Genomic DNA, 16,141 nt, shown 5'->3' on the forward strand with positions numbered 1-16,141 from the left:
GGTGACAACGAGCACCCTGGGATGCCTGCTGTGGTTGGTGTTCCTCCTCCTCAAAGCCACATTTCTTCTCTGACTCCTCTTCCAGCGTTGCCGCAGGTCCAGCAAGCGATAAGGCTGTTTCTGGTGGTGATGGTGACCACAACTCTTCCTCTTCACGCTCATCTACGGCCTGATCCAGCACTCTTCGCAGGGCACGCTCCAGGAAGAAAACATATGGGATGATGTCCCTGATGGTGCAACTGACTAGGTTTGTCACCTCCTCAAAAGGACGCATGAGCCTACAGGCATTGCGCATGAGCGTCCAGTAACATGGCAAAAAAATACCCAGCTCCGCAGAGGCTGTCCTAGCACCCCGGCAGAGATATATAGTAACGAAGTAGAACTACTTAAGTACTGTACTTAAGTACCGAAATGCATTATCTGTACTTTCCTAGAGTAGAATTTTTTTCTCCTACTTCACTACATTTTTTCGATGATTTCGATACTTCTATTCCGATATTTTTTTTTTGTGCTGCATCGTTACTCGTTACTTTTAAAAAAATTACCACTGCCAGAACAGTAGATGGCAGGTTGCATAAAGCTCAAAAAAATGTGTATAATGTAATTTGTAAATCAGCACATACGAAAATAAAGGCTGTGTATAATAAAAGCTGCTATACCAAATCTTTCCAATAAAAAGAAAATATGAAACAAACAAATAAATGGTGCTACAGCGCTTAAAGTGCATCAAGAAACTACTAACAAACACAACTTGGCTGTGCGAATAAAGTGCCTGTGCAATCGATATAATATCATCGTTGCCCCCAGTGCCCTGCCCACACTCCACACAGTATCAAAAATAAAGTGACATGAATGTGCTAAAGCCTAAATGCAGTGAAAATAATTATTCCCACAATGTAACAGTAAATTCCATTCATATAAAATATGACAATAAATCACAATAAAATAAGTTATGAAATAAGTTAGGTCAGGTGCGTGCAACAAGTTGAAGTGTGTAAACCTATCTATAACGAAAAGTCCATAAATGAATTCCAGTGTGCAAATCTAAAGTGTCACTTCACTTGTCAGATGCTTCCACCTCCTTCAGTGCTCGAGTGATCGACCAACACACTTAATGGTAAAGTATAAATAACTGCGCTAAGCTAGACAAGGCAAAAAGCTTCCATCTAGGGTTGAGCGAACACCTAGATGTCCGTGTTCGACGGGTTCGGCCGAACTTTAAAAAAAAGTCCGGGTCCGTGTCCCGGACTTTTACCGAACTTTTCCCGGACACCGAACCCCATTGAAGTCAATGGGGACCCGAACTTTAAGGCACTAAAATGGCTCTAAAACACCAAAGGAAAGGGCTAGAGTGCTGCAAATGGCAGCAAAACGTAATTAAGAGCATGGCAAGTGCTCTGCAAACAAATGTGGATAGGGAAATAACTTAAAACAACAAAAAAAAAACAGAAAAATAAAACAATGTTCTTCTTCATCTCTGAAGGACGAGGCCCATATGGAGTAGGAGGGAGGTTGAGGTGGTGGTGGATGTGGCGGTGACATAGGCGTGCGCACAGGGTGTGCTGGGTGTGCCTGGGCACACCCTAATCACCTAGGGCACATAGCATTGCCAGTGAGGAGATGGGAAAGATCTCCCTGGGACCTGCTCTGCTCTATTTCTCCTTGCCTACAGGTACATGGCCCCGATACATTACTCTCCCTGCTGGCAAACACATGCATGTGTATTTCAACTTTGGGGTGCACACCTTAATGCAATAGGCTGCGCACACCTATGGGCGGTGTAGGTGGAAGCGGCGGTGGAGGAGGACCAGGGCCGGATTAACAGCATCATGGGCTTGGTGCTGAGGATTTTGAAGGGCCTTAAGGGCCGTGCCTTGCCATGCACCCAGAGGAGGAAGGGTGCAGCCATGCATGCCTAATTCAACATGGGATGCTGTCTCTGAAGCCCATAAACACATCCATGCATCGCCAACTGTCCCTCCTTGTCCGGCCTTCACGCTGTGTGGGGAGGTTCTGAGGGTGCTGCCTGGGGAAGCGAGCATAGAAGCCAGACTTCTGTGTTTACAAGTGACAGAAGAGCGGTAACAGTGAATATGGCCAACCCGGGGCCTATATAAAAGGTAGGGGTCTGGAGCTGCAGCTCCAATAGCCCCTACATTAATCTGGCCCTGAGGAGGAGGACGAGGTAGCCAACACTGCTTCTTTTCAAAAATTTTAAATGAGGGTACACCCCAAAAGAGTGAGAAAGAGCAAAAATGGAACAATGGGTGGGTAAGGTCGGTATCCATTGCTATTCTGCATAAGGTACGGAAAAGTCCCGTGGGATCCATGCCTGGTTCATTTTAATGAACGTGAGCTTGTCCACATTGTCTCTGGACAGGCGGCTGCGCTTGTCTGTTATAACGCCCCCAGCCGTGCTAAATACCCGTTCAGATAATACACTGGCTGCAGGGCACGCCAGCACCTCCAAGGCGTAAAGGGCAAGCTCAAGCCATGTGCCCAATTTGGAGACCCAGAAGTTGAAGGGGGCAGACCCATCATTCACTACATGTAGGCGTGTGCACACATACTGCTCCACCATGTTGGTAAAATGCTGCCTCCTGCTAAGACGTTCCATCTGAGCTGCTGGTGCTGCTGTTTGTTGTGGCGTGCTGACAAAGCTTTTCCACATTTCGGCCATGCTAACCCTGCCTTCTGAGGTGCTGGCGGTGCCCTGGTTGCGTTGGCGACCTCCTCCTCCTCTGCCTTGTGCTTCCACTGTGGCCCCGCTGTCAGATGGGAATGCCAGCAGCATGGCGTCTACCAGCGTGCGCTTGTACTCGCGCATCTTGCGATCGCGCTCCAGTGAGTGAATTAAGGACGGTACGTTGTCCTTGTAACGGGGATCCAGCAGCGTGGCCACCCAGTAATCAGCACAAGTTAGAATGTGGGCAACTCGGCGGTCGTTGTGGAGACACTGCAGCATGTAATCGCTCATGTGTGCCAGGCTGCCCAGAGGCAACGAAAGGCTGTCCTCTGTGGGAGGTGTATCGTCCGTGTCCTCTGTATCCCCCCAGCCACGCACCAGTGATGGCCATGAGCTGGCCTGGGTGCCACCCTGCTGTGAACATGGTTCCATCTCCTCCTCCAGCTCCTCCTCCTCCTCATCCTCCTCATCCTCCAGAACTGTGCCCCTGCTGGACAATTGCGTCCCTGGCGTTTGCGTGTGCAGGAACCCACCCTCGGAGCCCCTTGCGAATGACTGCCCTGAAAGCCTTGGAAATGTTACCTCTTCATCCTCCTCCTCCTCCTCATCCTGTGCCACATCCTCTTCCATCATCGCCCGAATTGTTTTTTCAAGGAGGCATAGAAGTGGGATAGTTAAGCTGAGAACGGCGTCATTGCCACTGGCCATGTTGGTGGAGTACTCAAAACAGCGCAACAAGGCACACAGGTCTCGCATGGAGGCCCAGTTAAATTAAATAGCGGAATAGAAAATATGATCCCAAAAAAGTGTATGTATATCACACGTACACAACCACACTGGGCCCCAATTACTATTGTTTGTACCCCTAAAAGGCTAGATGAGGAGTAGGGGGAGTATGGAACAGGCAGCACCCTCAAACCTTCAGAAGTATGAGATGAACCCCAACAACTTGGAAAGGTGGATCTCTCTCACACGTACCAACACAGACTATCCCCCAATTTAACTGATCCCCAAAGGTTTTTGATTAAATAGCGGAATAGAAAATATGATCCAAAAAAAGTGTATGTATATCACACGTACACAACCACACTAGGCCCCAATTACTATTGTTTGTACCCCTAAAAGGCTAGATGAGGAGTAGGGGGGGTATGGAACAGGCAGCACCCTCAAACCTTCAGAAGTATGAGATGAACCCCAACAACTTGGAAAGGTGGATCTCTCTCACACGTACCAACACAGACTATCCCCCAATTTAACTGATCCCCAAAGGTTTTTGATTAAATAGCGGAATAGAAAATATGATCCCAAAAAAGTGTATGTATATCACACGTACACAACCACACTAGGCCCCAATTACTATTGTTTGTACCCCTAAAAGGCTAGGAGTAGGGGGAGTATGGAACAGGCAGCACCCTCAAACCTTCAGAAGTATGAGATGAACCCCAACAACTTGGAAAGGTGGATCTCTCTCACACGTACCAACACAGACTATCCCCCAATTTAACTGATCCCCAAAGGTTTTTGATTAAATAGCGGAATAGAAAATATGATCCAAAAAAAGTGTATGTATATCACACGTACACAACCACACTAGGCCCCAATTACTATTGTTTGTACCCCTAAAAGGCTAGGAGTAGGGGGAGTATGGAACAGGCAGCACCCTCAAACCTTCAGAAGTATGAGATGAACCCCAACAACTTGGAAAGGTGGATCTCTCTCACACGTACCAACACAGACTATCCCCCAATTTAACTGATCCCCAAAGGTTTTTGATTAAATAGCGGAATAGAAAATATGATCCCAAAAAAGTGTATGTATATCACACGTACACAACCACACTAGGCCCCAATTACTATTGTTTGTACCCCTAAAAGGCTAGGAGTAGGGGGAGTATGGAACAGGCAGCACCCTCAAACCTTCAGAAGTATGAGATGAACCCCAACAACTTGGAAAGGTGGATCTCTCTCACACGTACCAACACAGACTATCCCCCAATTTAACTGATCCCCAAAGGTTTTTGATTAAATAGCGGAATAGAAAATATGATCCCAAAAAAGTGTATGTATATCACACGTACACAACCACACTAGGCCCCAATTACTATTGTTTGTACCCCTAAAAGGCTAGGAGTAGGGGGAGTATGGAACAGGCAGCACCCTCAAACCTTCAGAAGTATGAGATGAACCCCAACAACTTGGAAAGGTGGATCTCTCTCACACGTACCAACACAGACTATCCCCCAATTTAACTGATCCCCAAAGGTTTTTGATTAAATAGCGGAATAGAAAATATGATCCCAAAAAAGTGTATGTATATCACACGTACACAACCACACTAGGCCCCAATTACTATTGTTTGTACCCCTAAAAGGCTAGGAGTAGGGGGAGTATGGAACAGGCAGCACCCTCAAACCTTCAGAAGTATGAGATGAACCCCAACAACTTGGAAAGGTGGATCTCTCTCACACGTACCAACACAGACTATCCCCCAATTTAACTGATCCCCAAAGGTTTTTGATTAAATAGCGGAATAGAAAATATGATCCCAAAAAAGTGTATGTATATCACACGTACACAACCACACTAGGCCCCAATTACTATTGTTTGTACCCCTAAAAGGCTAGGAGTAGGGGGAGTATGGAACAGGCAGCACCCTCAAACCTTCAGAAGTATGAGATGAACCCCAACAACTTGGAAAGGTGGATCTCTCTCACACGTACCAACACAGACTATCCCCCAATTTAACTGATCCCCAAAGGTTTTTGATTAAATAGCGGAATAGAAAATATGATCCCAAAAAAGTGTATGTATATCACACGTACACAACCACACTAGGCCCCAATTACTATTGTTTGTACCCCTAAAAGGCTAGATGAGGAGTAGGGGGAGTATGGAACAGGCAGCACCCTCAAACCTTCAGAAGTATGAGATTGTGTTCACTGTACCCCACAAAGATTGAGTTCACTGCACCCCACAATGATTGTGTTCACTGCACCCCACAAAGATTGTGTTCACTGCACCTCACAAAGATTGTGTTCACTGTACCCCCCAAAGATTGTGTTCACTGCACCCCACAAAGATTCTGTTCACTGTACCCCACAAAGATTGTGTTCACTGCACCCCAAAAAGATTGTGTTCACTGCACCCCAAAAAGGATGTTGTTCACTGCACCCCAAAAAGGATGTTGTTCACTCCACCCCAAAAAGATTGTGTTCACTGCACCCCACAAAGATTGTGTTCACTGCACCCCAAAAAGATTGTGTTCACTGCACCCCAAAAATGATTTTGTTCACTGCACCCCAAAAAGGATTTTGTTCACTGCACCCCAAAAAGGATGTTGTTCACTCCACCCCAAAAAGATTGTGTTCACTGCACCCCAAAAAGATTGTGTTCACTGCACCCCACAAAGGATTTTGTTCACTGCACCCCAAAAAGATTGTGTTCACTGCACCCCAAAAAGGATGTTGTTCACTGCACCCCAAAAAGGATTTTGTTCACTGCACCCCAAAAAGATTGTGTTCACTGCACCCCACAAAGGATTTTGTTCACTGCACCCCACAAAGATTGTGTTCACTGCACACCAAAAAGGATTGTGTTCACTGCACCCCAAAAAGATTTTGTTCACTGCACCCCAAAAAGATTGTGTTCACTGCAGCCCAAAAAGATTGTGTTCACTGCAGCCCAAAAAGATTGTGTTCACTGCAGCCCAAAAAGATTGTGTTCACTGCAGCCCAAAAAGATTGTGTTCACTGCAGCCCAAAAAGATTGTGTTCACTGCAGCTCACACACAGAAAAATGGATGTGGATCACTGACACCTGCCTATCTCCAATCCCACACCACACAGCAATATCGATTGTAGTTTGTAGAACACAGTTTCCCTAAAATTCAGCAGACTCTGTCCCTAACAGGATTGAGAAGAGATCGTAGATCAGGATTGAGTGCAGACCCCACCCCCCACACAGCAATATCGATTGTAGTTTGTAGAAGACACTGACCCTATAATTCAGCAGACTCTATCCCTAAAATGCCTACAACTCGCCCTGCCTAAACACTCCGACCTGTCCCTCAATTCTATCCGGACACAAATGGTTTTTTCCTGCCTATCTTTCCCTAATCAGCAGCCAGCACGTTGATGTGTGCTCTGTCCCTGAATCTAAGCAGCATAATGACGCCGCTGCGGCTGCCTCGAACTTATAAAGACTTGGTCACATGCTTCAGACGGCCAATCACAGCTACTGAGACATTTGCAGGCATGGCTGGGATGGCTTAAGGCACACCAGTTTAACGATTGTTGATTGGCTGTTGAAAGCCCGCCATGAAAAGAGCGCCAAAGCATGCAAAACCCGGAAATAAAACGACCGAACACGGATTTTTACCCGAACATACAGTAAAGTGTCCGTGTCCGTGTTCGGGTACAAAAAATCCAATTATTCGGTACGAACACGAATAATACAGTCCGTGTTCGCTCAACACTACTTCCATCCCCTGGAAGACGTTAGTTGTAACGAAACGTATGTAGGGAAAGGCGTGCTGATGTCACTACTCTGCATCCGGAAGTCGGGCGGCGGCGGTGTTTTTAATACCCCTTGACAAGCGCTTATTCACCATAAAACTGTGAGTGTAATTCTGTTATTTTTGTGATATTCATAAAATTGCCAAAACCATCTGCACTATTGTGGCCCCTTCTTTTTTACACGTGTGGCTAACCATTGAGTTGGATGAGGAGGCTGGTGGTTTGCAATTGCTGGATGTGGAGGATCCTTGGACCCAATAGGACCCGGTTAGGAGAGGTGTTTCTTTGTAGCTGGTCATCCTGAGACTATACAAGGCCCTTAACCCTTCTCCTTCTGGTAAGCGTACACCCACAGCATGCTTCACCGTGGCTTTTTGGAGTGATCTTTTGGTGGCGGATTTACCATCCCTGCATTTGCACCTTGGAATCCTCTTTTCTTGGACTGTCCTAACCTAATATACACGTTCAATCTGTGCTATGTGTTTGGACTGTAGTTTGATTTTTTTTTATTATCGCTGATTTAATTTACAGTGTATCAATTGTTGTAGCGCAGCTCTCCCATTTACATATACAACACACTTAATGGTGGTGGCACTGGTGGATAGCGTCTGGGTGGCACTGTGGCACTGGCTGCACTGGTTCAAAAAGCCATATATATTTATTTCAATTCTCAATCTCATAGGTCCTCTCCTCATAAGATATTAATAACTTAAAGATTAGGTGATGAACTTCTTGGCGGCCCTGGCAGGATGACGGGGACACCCGCCACTTCTGGAGCCGAGCCGCTGTGATTCCGCAACATGTGACAAAGTGACAGCCAGGAGATCTAGTGGCTAGTAGTGCTCAACAATACCGCTTTTATATATAAAAATGAAATAAAATATACTGACTCACAATTTAGTAGTAGTAGCAGGTAGCATGTAGCAGTAGGCAGCACAACTCAATTCAATCAATCCCACAGCCTGGCTCGCGCCGCGGAATCACTGTCATGATCATCAAGTTAAGAGACCGCACTGGAGGAGCCGTGCTGCCGTCTTCCCGCTCGAGGTTTCCGCCTCTAAACATGTTGTGTGTCACTCAGACTCCACCCCTTAGGGCCCTTACTGAGAGGAGTTGTGACGCGGGCGGCGGGACGTGGGAGCAGGACTCTGAGCATTTTCTTCGTCATCTCATCTTCTTCTCTATGAGGTGAGTGAGGTGGACCGTGGAGAGGGCCTAATCCTTGCCATGGCAAATGTGCCATTTGAGAAACAAATAATCAATATAAAATATTAATATATTATATACACACGGGTCATGGGTGGCTTTTTTGAACCAAGAAGAGTGAGACTGACGGCTATGATGATTATCCGACCATCCATGGTCCATGGACCATAAGTGTTGTGTTGTGGTGGTGCCTGTGCTTCCTGCGGCCTGCCTCTGCGGCTGTGCCTGCACTGCAGTGGCCACTGGCAGTGGCACTTGACTTGAGCAAAGTAAATGAGCACTACTAGTGTGAATGACAGGTAGTGGAAGCATGTTCTGACAAGTTCTTATAATGAAAACAATATAGACAGCTTTTTGAACCAGTGCAGTGCCAGTGCTACTAAGGTGAGAGGCAGAGAGAGAGGCTATCCAGTCCACCACTTTACTTGAGCAGATCACAGAAGAAAGGTGGAAGCATCTGACAGCAAGTGACAAGCACTTCTTAGATTGCACACTGGAATTCAGTTATGGACTTTTCATTATAAAGTTTAGTTTACACACTTAAACTTGCACCTAAATTATTCACAATCACAACTTATTTTATTGTGGTATTGTCATATATATTTTATATGAATTAAGTTTACATTGTGGGAATAATTTGCACTGCATTTAGCACAGACATGTCACTTTATTTTTGATACTGTGGGCGATGGTTTTGAATACAAGAAGAATATATATATATAATTGCAGGCACTTTATTAGAATTTTTAGCACAGCCACTTTGTTAGTCGTTTTTGATGCATTTTTCACTTTAAGCGTTGTAGGTTTGATGAAGCTGGCCTGGCACATCATCATCAATTGAGCAAATCAAATCGCGATTAAGAAGACTGCGCATGCTCCTGTTCTGCCTTTTGATCAGCTGAAAAGATGGACGAACCACAAACACTACCTTCCACCCCTGGCCCTTCAACTTCAAGTGATCTGCCTGGCTGTGAGAGTGAGGAAGCTCAGGAAGGAGACCACCCCTGGCTTTAAAAGGTGGATGCTTTAAAAGGGGAAGGGAGGGACATACTTTATCTGTTTTTTGTTTACAAAAAGTTACAGCCTAAGGAATTGTGATTGTCCTTTAGGTTAATCATTTGAATAAATCATTTTAAATAATAAAAAAACAATATGATGTTCAAACTTTTGACTTCTTTCTTTAATAACTACATAACAGTACTTGTACTTCTACTTTCAGTACTTGAGTAGAATTTTTTTTTCAAAACTACTGGTACTTTTTACTTTTAGTACTTAAGTAGCAAATTTTTTGAAAAAAACTACTTGCAATACTTAAGTAAAAAAAATGTTGGATACTTTAGTACTTCTACTTAAGTAACTTTTTCTGCGAGCACTTCCACTTCTACTCAAGTCACTTTTTGATCGAGCACTTGTACTTTTACTCAAGTAGAAATTTCGAGTACTTTATACAAGTCTGCACCCCGGTCATACAAATACTCGTTGACGGCCTTTTCTTGTTGGAGCAGGCGGTCGAACATTAGGAGTGTTGAATTCCAACGTGTCGGGCTGTCGCAAATCAAGCGCTTCACTGGCATGTTGTTTCGCCGCTGAATATCTGAAAAGTGCGCCATGGCCATGTAGGAACGCCTGAAATGGCCACACACCTTCCTGGCCTGCTTGAGGACATCCTGTAAGCCTGGGTACTTATGCACAAAGCGTGTACAATCAGATTCAACACATGTGCCATGCACGGTACATGTGTCAACTTGCCCAAATTCAATGCCGCCAACAAATTGCTTCCGTTGTCACACACCACTTTGCCGATCTCCAGTTGGTGCGGGGTCAGCCACTGATCCACCTGTGCATTCAGGGCGGACAGTAGTGCTGGTCCGGTGTGACTCTCTTTCAGGCAAGCCAACCCCAAGACGGCATGACACTGTCATATCCGGCATGTGGAATAGCCCCTGGGGAGCTGGGGGGGTGCAGTTGGTGTGGAGCAAGACGCAAAAGCAGAAGAGGACTTAGCCGAGGAGGTTAGCAAAGAGGATGGAGTAGGAGGAGTAGAGGAGGTGGCAGCAGGCCTGCCTGCAAGTCGTGGCGGTGTCACCATCTCCTCTGCAGAGCCACGCATTCCATGCTTGGCAGCCGCCAGCAGGTTTACCCAATGCGCAGTGTAAGTGATATACCTGCCCTGACCATGCTTTGCAGACCAGGTATCAGTGGTTAGATGGACCCTTGCCCAACACTGTGTGCCAGACATGACATGACTTCGTTTTCCACAATAGAGTACAGGTTGGGGATTGCCTTTTGAGAAAAAAAATTTCGGCCGGGTACCTTCCACTGCGGTGTCCCAATAGCGACACATTTTTTGAAGGCCTCAGACTCCACCAGCTTGTATGGTAAAAGCTGGCAGGCTAAGAGTTCCGACAAGCCAGCTGTCAGACGCCAGGCAAGGGGGTGACTCTGTGACATTGGCTTCTTACGCTCAAACATTTCCTTGACAGACACCTGGCTGTGGGAAGATGAGCAGGAACTGCTGAAGGTGAGAGGCGGAGTGGCGGGTTGTTGATAGGGGGCAAGGAGGACAGCAGTGGTTGACGTGGCTGAAGATGCTGGACCAGGAGGAGGATGGTGGCTTTGAGTTTGTGTGCTGCTTGTACTCATGTGTTGATCCCATAGGCGTTTGTAATGTAAGATCATGTGCCTTCGCAAAGCAGTTGTACCTAGGTGGGTGTTGGACTTCCCACGACTCAGTTTCTTTTGGCACAGGTTGCAAATGGCATCGCTGTTATCAGAGGCAGACACACAAAAAAAATGCCACACTGCTGAGCTTTGCAATGACGGAATCCTGGTGGTGGCAACAGCTTGCGTTGATTGGCGTGCTGTCTGGCTGACCCCGGGTGCCGATACATGCTGTCTGACTGTGCCACTAGCTCCTTGCGATGACCTCCCCCTGCTTCCAACTCGTCTCCTCCTCCTCTCCGTCTCCCCATCTGATCTTTCCCCCTCTTCTTCTTCTCTTCGAGCAGGACCCAGGTGACATCCACGGACACATAGTCATCATCAGCCGCTTCACTTGACAACTCAGCAAAGGCAGCAGCAGCAGGTACAACATCATCATCACAATGTACGTCCATGTGTATAATGCCGCCTGACAGACATATCCCCGTTATCTACTCCTCTGACAGATCAAGTGAAGCGGCTATGGTGCTAGTGTTGGTGGTGGAGCCGGCGGGCGGGCGAGTGGTAAATTGAGAGGTGCCCGAAGCTGAGCTGGAGGAGGATGGTGCATCAAGGTTCCGAGCAGAATCTGTAGAAGATTGGGTGTTCTGTGTAAGCCAGTCAACTATGTCCTCAGAATTTTTTGAGTTCAGGGTACGTGGCTTCTGAACACTGGGCATTATTCTAGGGCCAATTATGGGCATTATCACAGCACCATGACCACGACAGCCCCTGAGGGGTGGCCTGCCTCTGCCTGTGATTTTTTTTAGATTAGTGGTACTATGCGTGCAAGGTGCTGTGCCACCCTATATGAGTGTTGGGCAGTGGGTACAGTACAGTTTGTGGACCTGACACTCACTGGCATGCAACTATAAAATATATATATTTTTTTTAATTTGCAAGGTGCTGTGCCACCGTATATATGAGTGGTGGGCACTGCAGTGGGCACAGTACACTGTGGACCTGACACTCACTGGCAGGCCAGGCAACTGCAATTATAGAAAATATATATATTTTTAATTTGCAAGGTGCTGTGACACTGTAAATATGAGTGGTGGGCACTTCAGTGGGCACAGTACACTCTGTGGACCTGACACTCACTGGCAGGCCAGGCAACTGCAATTATAAAAAATAATTTTGTTTTAATTTTCAAGGTGCTGTGCCACTGTGTATGTATATATATATATATATATATATATATGAGTGGTGGGCACTGCAGTGGGCACAGTACACTCTGTGGACCGGACACTCACTGGCAGGCCAGGCAACCGCAATTATAAAAAATATATATTTTTTTTAATTTGCAAGGTGCTGTGCCACCGTATATATATATATATATATATATATGAGTGGTGGGCGCTGCAGTGGGCACAGTACACTCTGTGGACCGGACACTCACTGGCAGGCCAGGCAACTGCAATTATAAAAAATAATTTGTGCAATGTGATGGCGCGGCCCCTATCTCCATTCCCAGTCGATACCTCATCAGGGAAAACGCGTCGGGGAGAAGCCTGCACTGTCACGACCTGTGGTCCGCGCTGCAGAGCGGCCACGATTGAAATAACATTCGCCTATTTATCCAACTTTAAATGTAAGTGTTCTACCTTTACTAATAGTCTTATAAGAGATAATGCACTATTGCCTGTTTTATTCTCCTTTTGGGCATTATCTGCGACTGAGTGTGAGGGGTACAGGAAAGAGATTAACCTCCCCACGGCAACAGAAGTCTGAACAGGATCTGCTAGAAAGTTCACTGCCTGACAGTCTGGATAGCCACAAATTGAAAGTTCTGCACCCGCACAAAGCGGTTCAGTGATTTGAGGTCCATAAAGGGCTCTTTAATGGAAATGGTAGATCACCAATTCTTCTTGCTGTAGTGATGGCTACTTTTAGAGAAAGACATTTTAATGAGATTTCCTTTAAAGGTTCAAAAAGGGTCCTTAGATAACGCCTCTAGGACCCTGTTCAGGTCCCAAGGAGGGAACCTGTCTTTAGTAATAGGGGTAATCCTTTGTCTAGCCAACAAAAATCTTTTAACGGCTCTTTTGCCAGACTGGAGTCCAAAAAAACTGAAAGAATCACTATCTGTACCTTAAGGGTGTTCACCGCCCCACCCTTATCTACTCCATCTTGCAAAAATTTCCAGGATCATGGGAGTAGAGGTAGCAGCAAAGTCATTTTGCTTCTTCCAGGCACAGAATTTTTTCCATACTTTCAAATACATTTTTCTAGTGACTGTTTTTCTGCTCAGTAAGAGTATCTACAACTTTATCTGAGCATCCCTTTGCTATAAGCAATTGGTGTTCAGTAACCAGGCCGTCAGATGGAAGAAACCTGGGTTCTGACACTGTACTGGTCCCTGAGACAGAAGGTCTGGGGAGACTGGGAGATGCCAGGGACAGGCTATGGACATGGCTTTCAGGATTGGGAACCATGGCCTTTTGGGCCACCAGGGAGCGATCAGAATTAAATTCAGATCCTGCGTCCTGTTCAATTTCTGGAGCACTCTGGGAATTAGCATCAGATGTGGAAAGGCGTAGGCCAGATTGAACTTCCAGGGCTGAGCTAAGGCATCCAGCCCTACCATTTCTTTGGACCTGGTTAGGGAGAAGAAGTTCTTCACCTTCTTGTTCAGAGCTGAGGCAAATAGGTCTATCTCTGGTTGCCCAAACCTCTCTACTACAGACTGGAAGACTTTGGGATTCAATTCCCATTCCCCTTCTTTGATGCTGTAGCGGCTGAGAAAATCCGCCTGCAGGTTGTCCTGTCCCCTGATGTGGACAGCTGCTAGTGAGATTACCCTCCCTTCGGTCCATCCCAAGATGTCTTGGGTTAGGGTAAGGAGAGATCTCGATCTGGTCCCTCCCCGTCGGTTTCAGATAGGCCACAGTTGTGGTGTTGTCTGATAATATCAGAACCTCTCTGTTCCATATGAGTTTCCGAAAGGCTTTTAGGGCTTTTCCTACTGCCTTAAGTTGGATGAGGCTTGTGCTGTTCGTTTGCCCCATATTCCCTGGGTTTGTGCCCCCTCTAGGTGGGCTCCCCAGCCTCTGGTACTGGCATCTGTGGTAATCCTTAGTGGGTCCCACTGACCCCATGGCCTGCCTTCCGCTAGGTTGTTTGAATTGGTCCACCATTCCAGGGAGGTCTGGACCTGTGGAGTGAGGACAACCATTTTGTCTAGCGACTCTATTCTTCTGTCCCAAGAGGACAGATGGAAGAACAGTAGTTCTCTTGCATGCAGCTGTGCCCACACAATGGCTGGGATACTGGCTGACATAAGGCCTAAGACTTTTAATACTTTTCTCCTGGGGCAAGATTGAGCATTCTTTAAGTCTAAGACTGCCGAAACTATTTATTCCCTCTTCTCTTTGGGAAGAAAGAGTTTGTGACACCGAGTCCACCTGAAATCCCAGGAAGGATTGTACCTGTGTTGGCACCAGGGACGATTTTTCCCAATTTAGAAGCCATCCTAACTCTTGCAGGGGGGTTATTACTTGCTGGGTGTCTGTCTTTAGTTGGGCCTCTGTTTTTGCAAAAACCAGCAGGTCGTCCAGGTAAGGGATTAGAGCTATCCCTTGATCGTGTAACCAAGCCACTGCTTCCGCTAGGATCTTGGTAAAGATTCTTGGACTGGAGGTTAGTCCAAATGGTAGTGCCCTGAACTGCCAGTGAGAGGTTCCTTTCTCTTGTCACTATTGCAAACCTCAAACGGCGGATGATCCTGGTGAATAGGAACATACAGGTACGCATCTTTTAGGTCCAGGGTGATCATGAACACATCTTTCAGTAGGTTTTTTCTTACTGAGTAGATGGTCTCCATAGTGAATTTTTTGTATAGAAGGAACTTGTTGAGGTTTCTCAAGTTTATTATCAGGCGATGTTTCCCTGAGGGTTTTGGGACCACAAACACGTGGGAGTAAAACCCTTGGAAAAACTGTTCCTTTGGTACTGGGATGATTACCAGTTGTTCCGCCAGTTCCTGAATCTCTAATAGTAGGGCTTGCCCTTTTTGAGTTCCCTTGGGGACATGTGTAAGGGTTACTGTTGGAGGTGGTATTGATGCAAATTCCAGTCTGTAGCCTTCTTTTATGGTGCTGCGGATATATGGGGAGACTGTTATCTCTTCCCAGCCGGAGAGAAATTGACTCAGTCTGCCCCCTTACTTTGACTTTTAAGTCATTTTTAATCCTTTACAGCTAAGGTGGAAGGAAAGGACACTGTTTCTTGATCTTTCCTTCCGAAAATTCCAGCTCTTTGAAGGTTCCCTTTTCCTTCTTTGTTGTTTATTATCCCTGGGGCCACGAAAAAAATTCCTGTTAGCCTCTCTAGGTTTTGTGGGAAATTTCTTCCCTTTTTCTGAAGATCTGGAAAGCACATCGTCCAAACCTGAACCAAACAAAAGGGTCCCCTCAAATGGAAGACCACAAAGCTTGGTCTTGGATGTGAGGTTACCTTTCCACTCTTTAAGCCAAATAGCTCTTCTGGCTGAGTTCAGGAGAGCTCCTGTTTCGGCAGATGCTTCTGATTCTAGTGCAGCGTCTGCCAGGTAGGCCAATGCCTTACTTATCACCGACAGGGAGTCCTGGATTTCTTGGGTTTTTGTCTGAGACAGACTTTTACTGAGTCTATCAACCCAGGAAAAGGCATTTCTGGCCACACAGGAGGCTGTTAGACCTGAAGCCATAGTAGCTGCATTGGCATCCCAAGCTTTTCCCAGTAAAGTTTCTGCTTTTTGGCTCATGGCATCCTTGATGCTACCAGCATCTAGAAAGGAGAGATCTGATTTTCTAGAAACTTGTGCCAGGGGAGCATCCAGTTTTGGTATTTTTAGGAATTTGCTTGTATCCTCCTCCTTAAAAGGGGAATCTCCTCTTCCAGGAGCTCCCTTTATTTAACCTGTTCTCAGGTAATTGCCATTGCTGAAGAATCAAAGTCTTCGGTGAATGGTGAACATGAAAAACTCTAGAGGGACTCTTCCCTGTCCCTTTGTAGAGTTTATCCTGTGCCATGGTTTCTCTAGGCAAACCAGGTAT

This window comes from Pelophylax lessonae (genome assembly GCF_965119305.1).
Source record: "Pelophylax lessonae genome assembly, chromosome: 5".
In the NCBI taxonomy this organism is placed as follows: Eukaryota; Metazoa; Chordata; class Amphibia; order Anura; family Ranidae; genus Pelophylax; species Pelophylax lessonae.